This window comes from Onychomys torridus, chromosome X (genome assembly GCF_903995425.1).
Source record: "Onychomys torridus chromosome X, mOncTor1.1, whole genome shotgun sequence".
Taxonomy (NCBI): domain Eukaryota; kingdom Metazoa; phylum Chordata; class Mammalia; order Rodentia; family Cricetidae; genus Onychomys; species Onychomys torridus.
In genome coordinates, this window is record NC_050466.1 from 100,664,834 (window position 1) to 100,679,854 (window position 15,021).

The 15,021-nt window shown below is 35.5% G+C and overlaps 1 protein-coding gene across 1 annotated transcript in view; it reads right to left on the minus strand.

The window, feature by feature from the left end:
• Chm (CHM Rab escort protein) overlaps positions 1-15,021 on the minus strand; it is a 173,255-nt gene that overhangs the window by 72,842 nt on the left and 85,392 nt on the right. The gene's annotated exons all lie outside the window — the stretch shown is intronic.

Genomic DNA, 15,021 nt, shown 5'->3' on the forward strand with positions numbered 1-15,021 from the left:
AAGTTTGTCTCACAACAGTATCGACCAAAGTTCTAACTATGTAATGACATATGAGCAAAATTTAAAAATTCAATTAACAATAAAAAACTATACAGCATCAATTTGTAATAGTAACTACAGAGCAACAAAGATGACTTAGTTTTACATAGTAAGTGCAGCTACCAATAGATAAAAAATTGAGTTATTAAATTATTGAACTCTGATGCTAGAGCCAGTTTATATAAGTGTACAATATACAAATTAATTTTTCAGTAGTCACTGAAACATTTACTTTAAGTATCAGTACTATAAAGTCATATAACTTTGATATAATATTCTCCATTCACCTTAGGTAACACAGAATATATGTTCTCTTATCTCATTACATTTGGATCTTAAAATAGCCAAGGGTGGGAGCTAGAGAGATGGTTCATCCATTAAGAGCACTGGCTGGCCTTCAAAAGGAACAGAGTTCAATTCCCAACACCCACATGGCAGCTCACAACTGTCTACAATTCCAGTTCCAGCAGATCCAATGCCCTTTCCATGGATTCCATGGGCATCAGACAAACACAGTGCAGACATACATGTAAGTAAAACAACCATACACATAATTATTTTTATTTGTTTATTTTTTTAAGCCAAGGGTTGGAGATAAGATTATATTATTTCCTTTTCCATAATATAAGTAAGAGCACTAAGGTGCTGGAAATTTAAAGGAAACGTTCAATACCTAATTACAAATAACATGAATGACAAAGAGAACAGAATTTAGAGGCTGCCATTGTTTTTGCTTCTTGTTTTAGTTGTATTTTGTTTTATTTTGATTGACAACCTTTAATTTATATTAAAAAATAACACTTTACATACTATTTCTATCACACTTACAAGAAACAGTTACTCCAAAGAGATGGTAAAAGTTGGCTTTGAATTTATTTTTTAAATTTGCCCATTCATATTACATTACCTTCCAGTTCAATAACACTAAAATTTCAGGTTCAAATATTGACTTTTTTCAAAATATAACCCTTATCAAATAAGGAGTCAGTTATATTTTATCCTAATACAAATAACTGGAAGCATTTTAAGATTTAGAATATTATACCTATGTAACATAAGAAGAAATGGTCTTGGACAAGTTTTCATACCTACCTATTAGGATAACCTATTACTTGAATCAGAACTGAAGTGGATTATTTCTAAAAATAGAAGTTCAAACTGTATTACCTAGTTAGCCAATGGAGTTCTAATAAACTCTTAAAAGTGACAATGAATCCCTCACACCATACATTTAAATATTAGCAAGAAATTATTCGTATTAATTCTTTCCCTGTCAAAACCTGAGAAGTAATGTAGGCAAGAATACAAAGCATTCTATTGCTTTATTAATGACAATGCTCACTGATCTGTGAATAACCTGGAAAAAGAATGAAGATTATTGAGTTACTTTACCAATCTATCCATCCATCACTACAGAACAGGTTTCAAAATGATGGATTATCTCACCACCCTACTGTTTATCCCACACAACATTCTCTCTTCAAGGGGAAAGATACAAATAATCATAAAAACATAACCATGCTTCCCTACATAACTTCTATGACAATACAAACTTGTAACTAGAAAAAACTATCCTTAAAATAATATACAACTGGTTCTGAAAATTAGGTATATTGCTATGTTTATCTATACCATTTCTTGAAACTTTCCAGATCATTTTTAAAATTTATCTATTCCACATGGCTCTTATAATTTAATGAGAATAATTTTCAACTGAGTGCATCTCAGTAGTCTTTATCATTTGCACATGTTGCAGACTGGCTATCATAGAGACTTTTATGGACTCAGAGAGTCTGTTAACTTATTTTGGTGAACAAATGCACTTACACAAATTATTTAGATAAAATTAGGCATGTAACTTGATAGTATCCCAAATTTCTGAAATCTAAGTGAATGATGAAAGACTGGATTTGAAGTTATTGTTCAGGAATTTGGCAAATCCCACTCTTCTATCCATGCTTTCACTATTTTTATTTTAAACTGAGTTTTGCTTTTTTAAATGATGGCTTTAAGTTTGTGGTATATATCTGAAAGTCAAATACAAAAGGCTAATCATATATATTCTTTTAGATTTACAGGCTGAACAGATAAAGGAGAAAATACACCATAATGTTCAATGTGATATTGATAATGGGTTACAGAAGCAGGGCGTTGTAGTGCATGATTACAATCCCAGCCCTTGAGAGACTCCAGCAGAAGTAGCACTAAGAGTCTGAGGTCAGCTTTGGCTACATAGTGAGATCAAGACAAGTCTGGGCTACATAGCAAAAGCCCATGTCACAAGACCCAAAGAATGGATTCGAGTCTTTCCCTTCTTGTTTTCTGTTTTTGTTTTTTTTGTTTTTTGTTTTTTTTTGGGGTTTTTTTGGTGCTGGTAATAGAACCCAAAAGTATGTGTAAGAACTACTATGGAGCTACAACCAGAGCCTTCAGATTCTTATAATAATAAATAATGATTTGCTCTTGTTTTTTAAAATTTTTGCAAGTGAAATTATAATAAACTATAATAAAGACAATATTAGGTTTTAAATGTTGGTACCTACATAGGACAATGATTAAATTATGGTGTTTGTGGTGTGTACATCCATGTACTAGGTTATTTCAATATTTAAAAATTTAAAGCCTGTACACACACACACACACACACACACACACACACACACACACACATGCACGCACTCACGTACCCATTTACAGATGGTTGTCTTTACAAGCATAGAACAGGTGAAAAACTATACATTCAACTTAATAGTTTACAATAGAAGTGGCAAAATCAAGGATGGAGAATGGGGCTACTCTTTCTTTACAAAATTATGGAAGTGTGTTTCTTTGTACCTTCAGGGTTTGCCCCTAAATATGAAGACATGGTATTGTTGAATAATTCATGTTTTAATAGGTATTTAGAATCTCCTATATGTAAAAAAGAACTTTGCTAAATGTCCTACTTAGAACTGTTCTACTGACTGAAATGCTAAGGTATGTTAGATTGCTCTATTCCTGAAAGAAACATTTCATTGTTGCAGATTATAGAATCAAAACAGTACAAAAAGATTTTAAGAATGGACAGAAACTTTTAGTCTCACTCTTTGAATACTGAACTAATGTAGGGCTCCTTAGGCAGAGTGATCACTTTGTTGTATTATTGTGCTACTCACAAAATTTAATACACCCTAAACTGGATGGATTTGCCTAAGTGCAACATCTAACAATGTCAAGATTTTTTCAAATGGATTTTGTCTACTACAAGTTAATGAGGAAAGGTAGTGGCATTTAGTGGGAAAGAGCTCAAGGATACTATTAAATCTTCTGCAATACAAAGGACAGCCCTTCTCCAAACAGAAAAAAATCATACTGACATCAATATCTTTAAGTGTGAAACTGAAAAATTGTTCTATAAGATATGTTAAAACTATGTAACTGACTCGAATACACCACAGTAAATTGCAAGCAGGTTCAGACAAAGGATGGTTCTTATCTTAGAGCAGTCTAATATTTTGGATTCTTAAAATGCATAGTTAGCAACGGTCTAACCACTTACAACTTCATCAAGATACAGCCAGTCTACATTAAGTGCATGGCAGATCTTAAGTTCCTGCAAATCAATAAATAACTTTCACATCTACATTGTACATTTTAGAACCTGATTAAGAGTATGTAGTCCCTAACTGGTTCATCAGTATGTTTTTTTCAATTATATACTTCTTGTATTGATATAAAGATCTATGCTACATAATTTTTCACTACATATAGAATGCTCTAAAAATCAATTATTGAATTAAATGGACAGATAAGAAGCCAAATCTATAGCAAATGTTTCTTCACATTTTTGGCTCATTTTTATTTAGCTTAATCTAATCTTTTTTGTTAATTATGATGGACATCAGACAGCAGTTCCACTGACAGCAAGAAGAGCAATAACTGGGAACTGGACAGAAGAAATGCAAACTATCATGACCAACTCCAGTTCTACAAATCTGAAATCCTGGAGATGAGGTCAGTAATTTGTGTGTTCATTTCTGAATACCTAAGGAACACTACTGTAATATTTTATTCACATATACTTTCCATGGTTATATATAAAATTAGCCTAGCTAGCTTCCACTTGTTAATATTTAGTGAAATATATATATATATATATATATATATATATATATATATATATATATATATATAGAGAGAGAGAGAGAGAGAGAGAGAGACTGAAGCATACCCATACCATTTTCTAGTATAGTTCTTCAAGGAGATGATACAGCCTAAAAAACCCAAACTACTAATATTTAACCTTTTGTGAAAAAAATCTTTACTGATTTATATAGCTAAATCTGACTTTCTAACTCTGCCTCATATTCACTCTATGTCATTCTATAAAAGCATCAAGCAGCAGTGACCATTAATAATCATAATAACAATAGTAACAGCAGATAATATTCCTATAATACATTTGTATAGAGTATTGTAAGACCTTTCTAGAAATTAACCATTGTAATACAACCTATAAGACGCCATTATTATCCTCACAAAGAAGAGAAATAGCAAGATACTAGTTACCTGCTCAAATATTCATACCAAGTAAATAGCAGAGCCATCATTTGATCTCATGAGTCTGTCACCCTTCCTCACTAGATACTTCTTGTCCACATGACTAGGGCATAAGTAGTCATTTGTATCCAGTTGGAAGAAGTACATTAAAATTACAGGAATAGGCAGAGTGCTGGAGAGGTCCCCAGAAATACACAATGATACATCCTCTGTAGACTGCTGACAATGGTCGAGAGAAAGCCTGATCTGACCTAGTCTGGTGATCAGATGGCCAAACACCCTAACGGTCGTGCTGGAACTCTCATCCAATAACAGATGGAAGTGGATGCAGAGATCCTCATCCAGGCCCATGGTGGAGCTCCAGGAGTCCAATTGTCAAGAAAGAGGAGGAACTGTAAGAGTATGAATTGTTGAGACCAAGATTGGAGAGGCACAGGGACAACTAAACAAACGAATGGAAGCACATGAATTATGAACCAAAGGCTGTGGAGCCCCCAGCTGGATCAGGCCCTCTGGATAAGTGAGCCAATTGAATAGCTTGAACTGTTTGGGAGGCACCCAGGCTGTGGGAACCTGACCTGTCCTTAGTGCATGAGCTGGCTGTTTGGAACCTTGGGCTTACACAGGGACACTTTGCTCAGCCTGAAAGGAGGGGACTGGACCTGCCTGTACTGAATCCACCAGGTTTAAATGAATCCCCAGGGGTGCCTTGATCCTGGAGGAGATGGGAATGGAGGGGAGGGACTGGGGGGAAGGCGGGGGGGGGGGCGGAATGGGCGAGAACAGGGGAACCCATGGCTGATGTGTAAAATTAAAACACAAATATAATAAATAACAAAAAAAATTACTGTTTCAGTTGCAGCATATTCCAAGTTTACTATGTCCTGACACACATCATATATCTTAGAGATCCCCAAAGCATTCTTATGATTCACTCCTTGGGACTTCATGCTTTTATTATCTCTTAACAAATATTAAATAATGAAAATTCATAGCAATGACTCAATTCTTTTAAATTATAGCTGTCTGTGGAAAACTGAAGAAACTATGGCTCTTTTATATAAAACCCCAATGATTAATGTACTGTAGATTAAGAAGCTTTGTCATATCTCCTTTTTTCAGAAAAAGTTATTTTAACAGTTGTATACATCATGAGCCACAAAGAATGCATATTAGGAAATCTGTATTCTAGCCTCAGTACCCTTTTACTTTAATTCCCCTCATTTGTAAAATCAGACAACCAGTCAAAACAATTTCTATGAACATTCTCCCAGGTCTATTATTCACAGAATTATAGTTTGCTTTCTATATGAAGAGATTAAGGGGATTTCGTTAAAGGGGGGGGGGGGACCTAAAGCTTATTTGTCATTGACAAAAACAATGAGGTAGATATCAAAAACCCTTTCTGACTTCTTATGCAATTGAATAAAAATGTACATGTTCTGTAGCAGTATTGTGTTCCCCAAAATATTGTGCATCCTAATAAACTTATCTGGGGTCAGAGAACACTAGATACAGAGGCTAGAGAATGGTGGCACTCATGCCTTTAATCCTAGCATTCCAGAGGCAGAAATCCATCTGGATTTCTGTGAGTTCACGGCCACACTGGAAACAGCCAGGCATGGTGACATACACCTTTAATCCCAGGAAGTGATGGTAGAAAGCAGAAAGGTATTTAAGGCATGAGGACCAGGAACTAGGGCCTGGTTAAGCTTCAGGCTTTCGAGAAGCAGTTCAGCTGAGATCCACTTGGATGAGGACTCGGAAGCTTCCAGTCTGAGGAAAGAGGATCAGCTGAGGAATTTGCAAGGTGAGGTGGCTGTGACTTGTTCTGCTTCTCTGATTTTCCAGCATTGACCCCAGTACCTGGCCTCAGGTTTGTTTTAATTAATAACGCCTTTTAAGATTCATGCTACACATGTTCGGTTTCTCAAAAGTTTAATATCTAGTCATTTAAGACTTCCCCTTGATTTTCGGATAGATATGTCCAATTTAACAAATGCCTGTTATGATTCTAAAAATCCCCTGGTGGAAAAAAAAGTCCTGATTATTAAAGAAAGAACTAAGTAGATTCCTTTGGCCTGAAAGGTATTTTCTACTATGATTTATCCAAAAGGAACCATGAAACATTAAGCAAAATATATTGATCTACTGATTTTCTAATGTTGAACTCTAGACTGAAGAAGGCTTTCAAAAGCACAATGACTCAGCAATACCAATTATCTCAGTCTATAATAAAAACCCAAACCAATGGTTACCACCATATCAAAGCAGCATCTGCATGCCCCATTTGCAGTAGAGATCAGAAATCACTAACTGAATTTATTCAGTAAAAGATCTCTTTCCTTTCCATCCTGTTGCTCCATTAACTTTGAATAATTTTGTTAAAGATGCATACATCTATTCACATATTTTGTACATTTGGGTCTTGCTCATGCTCTCTTTTTAAAAATTATTGATTTAGAGATAAAGCTTGACGTCTATTTCCTGCAATAATGGGATTTTCCTTACATATTATATTGAAATTATTTGATTTTTCACATATAACATGCAGGGAAACGTTGAGTCTGAACACTCAGTAAAAAAAAAAAAAAGTTTGATGGTGGTAATTTAGTTGAATGTGCATGGTTACATACACGCACATACACACATGTGTTTATACACATATGCTAAAACTGAAACATTCCCATTGTTCATCTTTAATTTTCTACATTGGAAGAGTAAAATGAGATTAAATATAGGGCACTAAAGCACAAAAGACTAAATTACTGGGTAAAGTAAACTTTAAATACTCTCTTATTTCCATTTTCCCCTCAAACAAAACTCTCTGGGCAGTCCTACACTACTTATAAAATATGCAAAATCTATTTGCTCATGCTGGTGAGAGGGCTCAATAGGTAAAGTCACTTGCTGCCAAGCAAGATGCACAAGATGCTACTTCATTTCTCAGATTTTAAAAACATAACACTATATAAAATTAATTCTGAATTAAAAAGTAGTTCTAAAATGCATTATGTCACCAACTACACAGACGGCAGTAATAAATTCCTAAATTTAGGGACAAAAAAGAACTTCTATTTGGAAAATAAGCTATGTTTAAAAAAATCTATACACTGCACACATATTCTGTCCAGTGTGCCAGAAAAAAAATTAACCAACTGAAACACGGTAAACAAAATTTTAAGACTTGCTAGACTAGAAAAATACATAGATTTCAATGACTTTCCTTCCAATATGGTCCCAATTATATGCTCTGACATATTAATGTGTACTAGGTAACAAAATAAATAAGCTTCATTTTTTTTTGCTAAAAAATCTACCTATTTAAAATTATAAAAGCCTCAAAAGGCATTTATTCATGGAAGTTATCTCTAGTACTTAAAATGTTATACTGCTTACACAGAATTCATTTAGGATGCAAGGATATGACTTACAAATGTCTTTGAATCCTTCACATAAATATGCATGCACACCATTTATAACAGTAGCCTTGATGAGAACACGCTGTAACTGGCTGTGAGAAATGCTTAAGAGGCTTATATTAAACCAGAATACAGAATGGTGGTTAGAAATCACAGAACAGGTGACACCTTATTCTGATAACTTGGTGATAAAAAGCATAGGCTATGATGTATGGATAGTGGTAGTGTTAGTACTTTAGGGTATAAACAGATCAATATTTACATGAAATTATAGTGCATTACGTAGTAAATCCATTAAAAACTTAAAAATAGTATCCCTAAGCCAAGTAAATACATTTTTACTATAATTCAGTACCATCTATTTAAAATACACCAAGAACTCAGAGTTGTGTTAATTACCAAAGAACTAGTTAAAAGTTTAATATAATGTTTCAAATTTTACAGGGAAAGGTTTGTTTGTTGTTTCTAGTATTCATACACTTCATTGTACCATTCCTTGAGAGAATAGTTGAAATTGGAGAAGATCAAGTACAATTTTTAAAACAACATCAAATTTGAACCATAGGCACAATATTGATGCAAGCTCAGTAAAAGAATAAATAGAAATTTTTGATAGCATTTTAGCTTTAAAAATGTAAATGAAATGATTCCTAATGATCATGATTGGTTGATATCCTTGGGAGGACTGCTCTTTTCTGAAGGGAAACAGGATCTGGGGGAGAGGGGAGGTGGAGGAAAAGGAGGCTGCAGTAGGGATGTATTGTATGAGAGAAGAATAGACAAAAAAGGAAAAAAAATCAAGAACAGCAAACAAACAAATAGATTAACTACCGACATAGGAGGAAATGCTCTTGTTTGTCTAGGATATAATACATAAACATCTCATTCCGAAGTATTTTCATATTTTGGAATATGTGCAATATACAAAAGGTGACAAGGTAGCTTAGTGATGAGATCCAAATTAAACCCTAATTTATCTGTTTAACATATACCTAATAAACAAAGCATGAGTGTAAGTTTAAACATGTTTTCTGTATGGGCATTTAGACAATGAAGTAGCAGGTACGTGGAATTTTCCACTTGTGGCATCATGTCAGCACTCATAAATTTCAGACTTGGGCATATTAAGGATTTCAATTTTTCAGAAAAAGACTACTGCTTTTTATGATTAGTTTTAGATACGATCTCACTATATAGTCCAAGCTGGATCATAGTGATCCAGGATTGGAATTGTGTAACATGATGCTAGGTTGCTTCCTTTCATCTGTATAAAGTATTAATAAATAAGTCAATGTGCTGAAGATCACTTCACAAGGAACTTTTAATTCCATCCCTGGTCTTTACCCAGTTTGGTAGGAATGAGTGCGGCAATAGAAAAAAATTACACTGTAGTTTCTGAAAAATGTAAACAAAAACTCCACAAGAAACAGCAATTGTACATGGAAAGAGTGACTAAGAAAAGTATAAAACTTCTTAATTAATTTCTTTTTTAATCATTTTTATTTATTTTTGAGATTATAATTTAATTATATTTCTCCCTTCCCTTTCATCCCTCCAAACCCAACCTTATACCCTTCCCCACTCTCCATCAAATTCATGGCCTCATTTTTCACTGTTATTACATGCATGTATGTACACACACACACACACACACACACACACACACACACACACATAACTGGGTGGTACACACCAGTAGGATATGATGCACAGTCAGATGCAGGAGGATCACAGGTCCCTACTTAATTTCAATTAATAGGACGAGCTATGGTTCTAAGAATTCAATACTCTTCCATTACCTCTACCTTGTCTTCTATTTAGGAGGAAGAAAGAGACCTGTAATATTCAGAAATTAGTCACTTCCATTCTTATAATCATATATTTAGGAAATATGAATGTGAGAATACATGCTTCCACTGATACTTTGTGATACACACTATAACAGAACCATCTGTTCACACCCCCCCAAAATTCTATTTTACATGAAACAATTCTTCCTGCACTCCTGATACTGAAGGAAAGCAACCATCCATGATAAATACCTCATCCCCTGAAACACTCGGAAGAACACAATACAAAACTAGGGCTGAAATTATAGCTTTGAGCAATAAACACTTCAACAAAAAGTTATGTGTTTAAAAGCTTTATGCCAGTATCACCATGGTAGAGCTATACTGGGTTCCATAACCAACTGAAGATCCTGGAAAAGAACTAGTAACACCTCAAATTTGCAGTGCCTTGTTGACAAAAGCAAATAACTGCAGAAATATAAAGTACCTCAAATTCTGAGAGGCCAGATTGAAGGAAAGGGTCCCAAGGGCAGGCAAAAGAATCAGAGACAACCCCACTCCCACTATTAGGAGTCCCACAAAACCCTGAAGTTAAACAACGCTAGCAAGTATGCAGAGGAACTAGCACAGACCTCCTGATTGCTGCTTCAGTCTCTATGAGCCCCCATGAGCCCAACAAGAGGAAATAAAACACTAATTTGCAGAATTAACACATGACACTAACTGACCATATGAAAATATATATATTAAACAGAATGAGAATGTAAAATTCTAGGCTCTGAGAGAGCCTGCACACATGTGGAAGCTATACATACATTCAAGCCTACACAGATACTTATAACATGAGAAAAAAAACCAACAAATATTTTATAAGAAAGACAGTGCAGTAATGCAGGACATCAAAAACACTATCTTAAAAAAAAACACTTCAAAGAAAAGAGATACAACTTACAAAGAAACTACAAATTAGGCTGACTTCATACTTTTCATGAGCAAAAATGAGATAGAAATAACAGAATAAACATTAAAAATAGTGAAAAGAACTGTCAACCTAGATTCATTTATGTCACTGAATTCCACTCAACCAAAAGGTAAATGAAAGCCAACAGCTATAGTTATTTTCAGATCCAAAAGGTCTCGGAGGGCAAGTTGGAAAGGAGAGGAAAGGAGAAGAGAGCAGCCGCCACGAGTCACCCCAGTTCAGCAAAAGGACGAAACATGAGCAGGACTGTGAAAACAGAACCCCAACAGACTCCAAAGATGAGGCCAGTGCGTGCTCAAAACTTGGAATACGAGCTCAACTACCAGGCAAAGCAGATTGTTGAAGAAAAAAAATAAGGATAACAAAAATCAGCAGATAATTAAAACATTAAAGTTATTAGGAAATGTTGACAAATTTCTATGTTTTTATTTACTGTCACAATAAACATAAAATAATCTTTGATAAAGTTACAGGGAAAAATTGACAAATCCAGTATCATAATGGAGATTTTTTTCAAAACACATCTCTAACACTGGTAGACCAACAAGAATGAAATTCAATAAAAATAAAGTTTGAAAATTACAACTTAAGTTTGATTTACTGAACTCTGAAAACAATCCTCAGAGAATTCTGTACCTTTCAAATATATAAATGTTTCTGAGTAGATAGAGAAATTTCAAAACCTGATGACTATCCTGTGACAAAGCTTAAAGCATCAGTATCCCCAAAGTATTTCTAACTTTATAACACAATTAAATTTAATACTGTCAGCAAAACTGTCCAAGTTAGCTACTCTGAAATACCTCACAATAACTTATTTCAATGAAGCGATCTTAATAGAAATAAAAACTTAGAATTTCTAATAAAAATACATAAAAACTAATAAGACGCAAAACAACTCATATGTATTTTCATAATTTAAAGTTTTTACTAGCTAAAAAGATAAACTGAGTTTGGTGGGACATGCCTATATAATCTGAGTTCTTCAGAAGCTGAAACAGGAGAATGGTGAGTTTGAGGCCAGCTAAGCTACATAATGAGATGTTTTTCACACAAAGAGACTCATATAGTTGACTTTTCAAAACATAAAATGTGTAAACAATACTATATTTTATCATTTACTATGATCAAATAATACCAAATGTACACTGCGGAGTTTTAAAACTATGGCATTATGGAAACGTACTATTAATCCAAATTTTACACACTCTGACACAGAAACAGTATATGGTACCATTCACAGTGGAGAGAAAAGTAAGCAACACAAAGTTCAACATGGTCCATACTGTGTTACTGCAATCATTTCATAGCCAGCAAACTAAAGTGTTACACCTAAGATTCTGAGTGGTATCAAACATCACAAAAGCAGTTTGTTTCTCCAAGAAAGAGTGTGTTACAGTAAAAAAAAAAAAAAGAAATCTTTCCTACATAATTTTTGTCACAGCAATACTCACAAAATATGTGTTAGTCAATAATGTTATTGGTATGGTTTCAAATAAACCACAGGCTACCAGGATTTAGACTTTGGGGGTTAATAGAACTGATTTCAAGGAGGGGTCAGTTCCACTGACTATTCCATCTAATAAGTTTTCAAGTTTCAGCCTAACAACTGGGAAAAGCAAGGAAGAATTCAAAAGAGTTCAAGTAAGTAAGCAAACCACAGAGACAGTAAAGAATAAACATAGCTTTAACAGAGACAATTCAAACACCAAACTTAATTCCTAGACATCTAATATAGCTAAAACTTATCCAAGGTTACAATGGTAGTAAATAAAGACACCCCTACTTAATCAGAAGCAGTCTATCTACAAAGTTCATATTCTTAACTACCATGCTATACGACCAGTCAAAAAGCTAAACAGAAATGAAAAGCTCCTCTTTCTCGACAATTGGACTCCTGGAGCTCCACCTGGGCCTGGCCGAGGATCTCTGCATCCACTTCCATCAGCTATTGGATGAGAGTTCCAGCATGACTGTTAGGGTGTTTGGCCATCTGATCACCAGACTAGGTCAGATCAGGCTTTCTCTTGACCATTGCCGGCAGTCTACAGAGGATGTATCATTGTGGATTTCTGGGGACCTCTCCAGCACTCTGCCTATGCCTGTTCTCATGTGGTCACCATTTATCATGGACTGTAAGAGTGTGAATTGTTGAGACCAAGATTGGAGAGGCACAGGGACAAATAGGCAAACGAATGGAAACACATGAATTATGAACCAAAGGCTGTGGAGCCCCCAGCTGGATCAGGCCCTCTGGATAAGTGAAACAATTGAATAACTTGAACTGTTTGGGAGGCATCCAGGCTGTGGGACCAGGACCTGTCCTTAGTGCATGAGCTGGCTGTTTGGAACCTTGGGCTTACACAGGGACACTTTGCTCAGCCTGGAAGGAGGGGACTGGACCTGCCTGTACTGAATCCACCAGGTTTAGTTCATGAATCCCCAGGGGAGTCTTGGCCATGGAGGAGATGGGAATGGAGGGGAGGGGAGGGGGGGAGGAGGTGGAGGGGGGGGAGGACAGGGGAACCCATGGCTGATGTGTAAAATTAAAACACAAATATAATTTTAAAAAATTTTAAAAAAGAAATGAAAAGCTTCTTGAATCCAACTGTAATAATCTTAACAATCTTCTTGTAGCACACAAACACAGATAAAACACATAAAATTTTAACTATGATCAATAATCAGAATACACTTAAGAATCCTATAAATCATTAAGAAAAGGGCAACAACCCAAAAGATAAATGGGCAAAAGATGAAAAAGTAGTCCTCAGAATAGAGATCATGAATAGCCAATAAATGACAGGCTGAAAGTCATAGGAAATCAGGGCAATGAGTAAAGACTAATGAAATTGTTTAAATGCTGGGAAATACATAAAGCAAATAGAAATTTCTACACACTGTTCCTACGGTATAACTAATACAATTATCAAAAGAAATAACAATATTATGATAGTAAAATGTAAAACACACATGCTATGGCTAAAAAAAATAATCCATTCTTGTCTGGAGATGACTTACTGGTTCAGAGCCCTGGGTACTCTTGCAGAGGACCCATGTTTGATTCTCAACTACCACATGTCAGCATACAACCATCTATAACTTCAATTCCAGTGGCTCCTATACTCTCTTTTGGTCTCCAAGGACATAAAACACACATGTGATGCATACATATTCATATAGGAAAAGCACTCATACAGAATAATTTATAAAACTTCATTCTTAGGTATGCCTCCTAAAGGAAGTATTATATGTGCTTGTGTGAGTGTATGTGTGTGCCTGTGCATCCATGGGTGTCCTGCTCTATCACACTTCACCTTATTCCCTTGGAACAGGGTATAGTGATTTGAATGAGAATATCCCTCAAGAGTTGTTGGGGTTGTTTGGGGAGGGTTAGCACATGTAGCTTGCTTGTTGGGGCAGTATATTACTACAAGTAGCCTTCAAGTGTTTAGTCTCATCACACATCAAGTTCACTCTACTTCCTGCTTGCTTTTTTTTTTTTTTTTTTCCGAGACAGGGTTTCTCTGTGTAGCTTTGTGCCTTTCCTGGAATTCACTTGGTAGCCCAGGCTGGCCTCGAACTCACAAAGATCCACCTTTCTCTGCCTCCTGAGTGCCGGGATTAAAGACATGCACCACCACAGCCTGGCTACTTCCTGCTTGCAAATGAAGGTGTGAGATGAGCTTCCTGCTCCTGCCACCATACGTGTTGCTCTGGCTCCCCACCATGATGGGACTCCTACCCCTTTGGAAATGTATGCCAAATAAGCCCTTCCTTCCATACGTTATCTTAGTCATGCGGTTTCATCACAGCAATAGAAAAACTAAGACAGGGCTTCTCACTAAACTTGGAGCTAGGTTTGTGGCAGCAAGCCACAGAGATCCTCTAGTCTCAGACTTCTTACACAGAACCCTAGAGTTACTGACACACACATAACTACCTCTGGCTCTTTATGTGGGTTCTGAGGATATGAACTCAGATCTTTATGCTTGCATAGCAAGCATGCTTTATCTACTGACCTATCTTTCTAGCTCCAAAAAGAAGTCTTAAACACATATATCATAAGATATACTGTGCTGGCTAGTCTTATGTCAACTTGACACACAAACTACAGAGTTTATATGAAAGGAAGGAGCTTCAATTGAGAAAATGCTGCATAAGATCCAACTGTAAACCTTTTCTTAGTTAGTGATCAATGGGGGAGGGCCAGTCCATTGTGGGTGGTACCAGCTCTGGGCTGGTAATC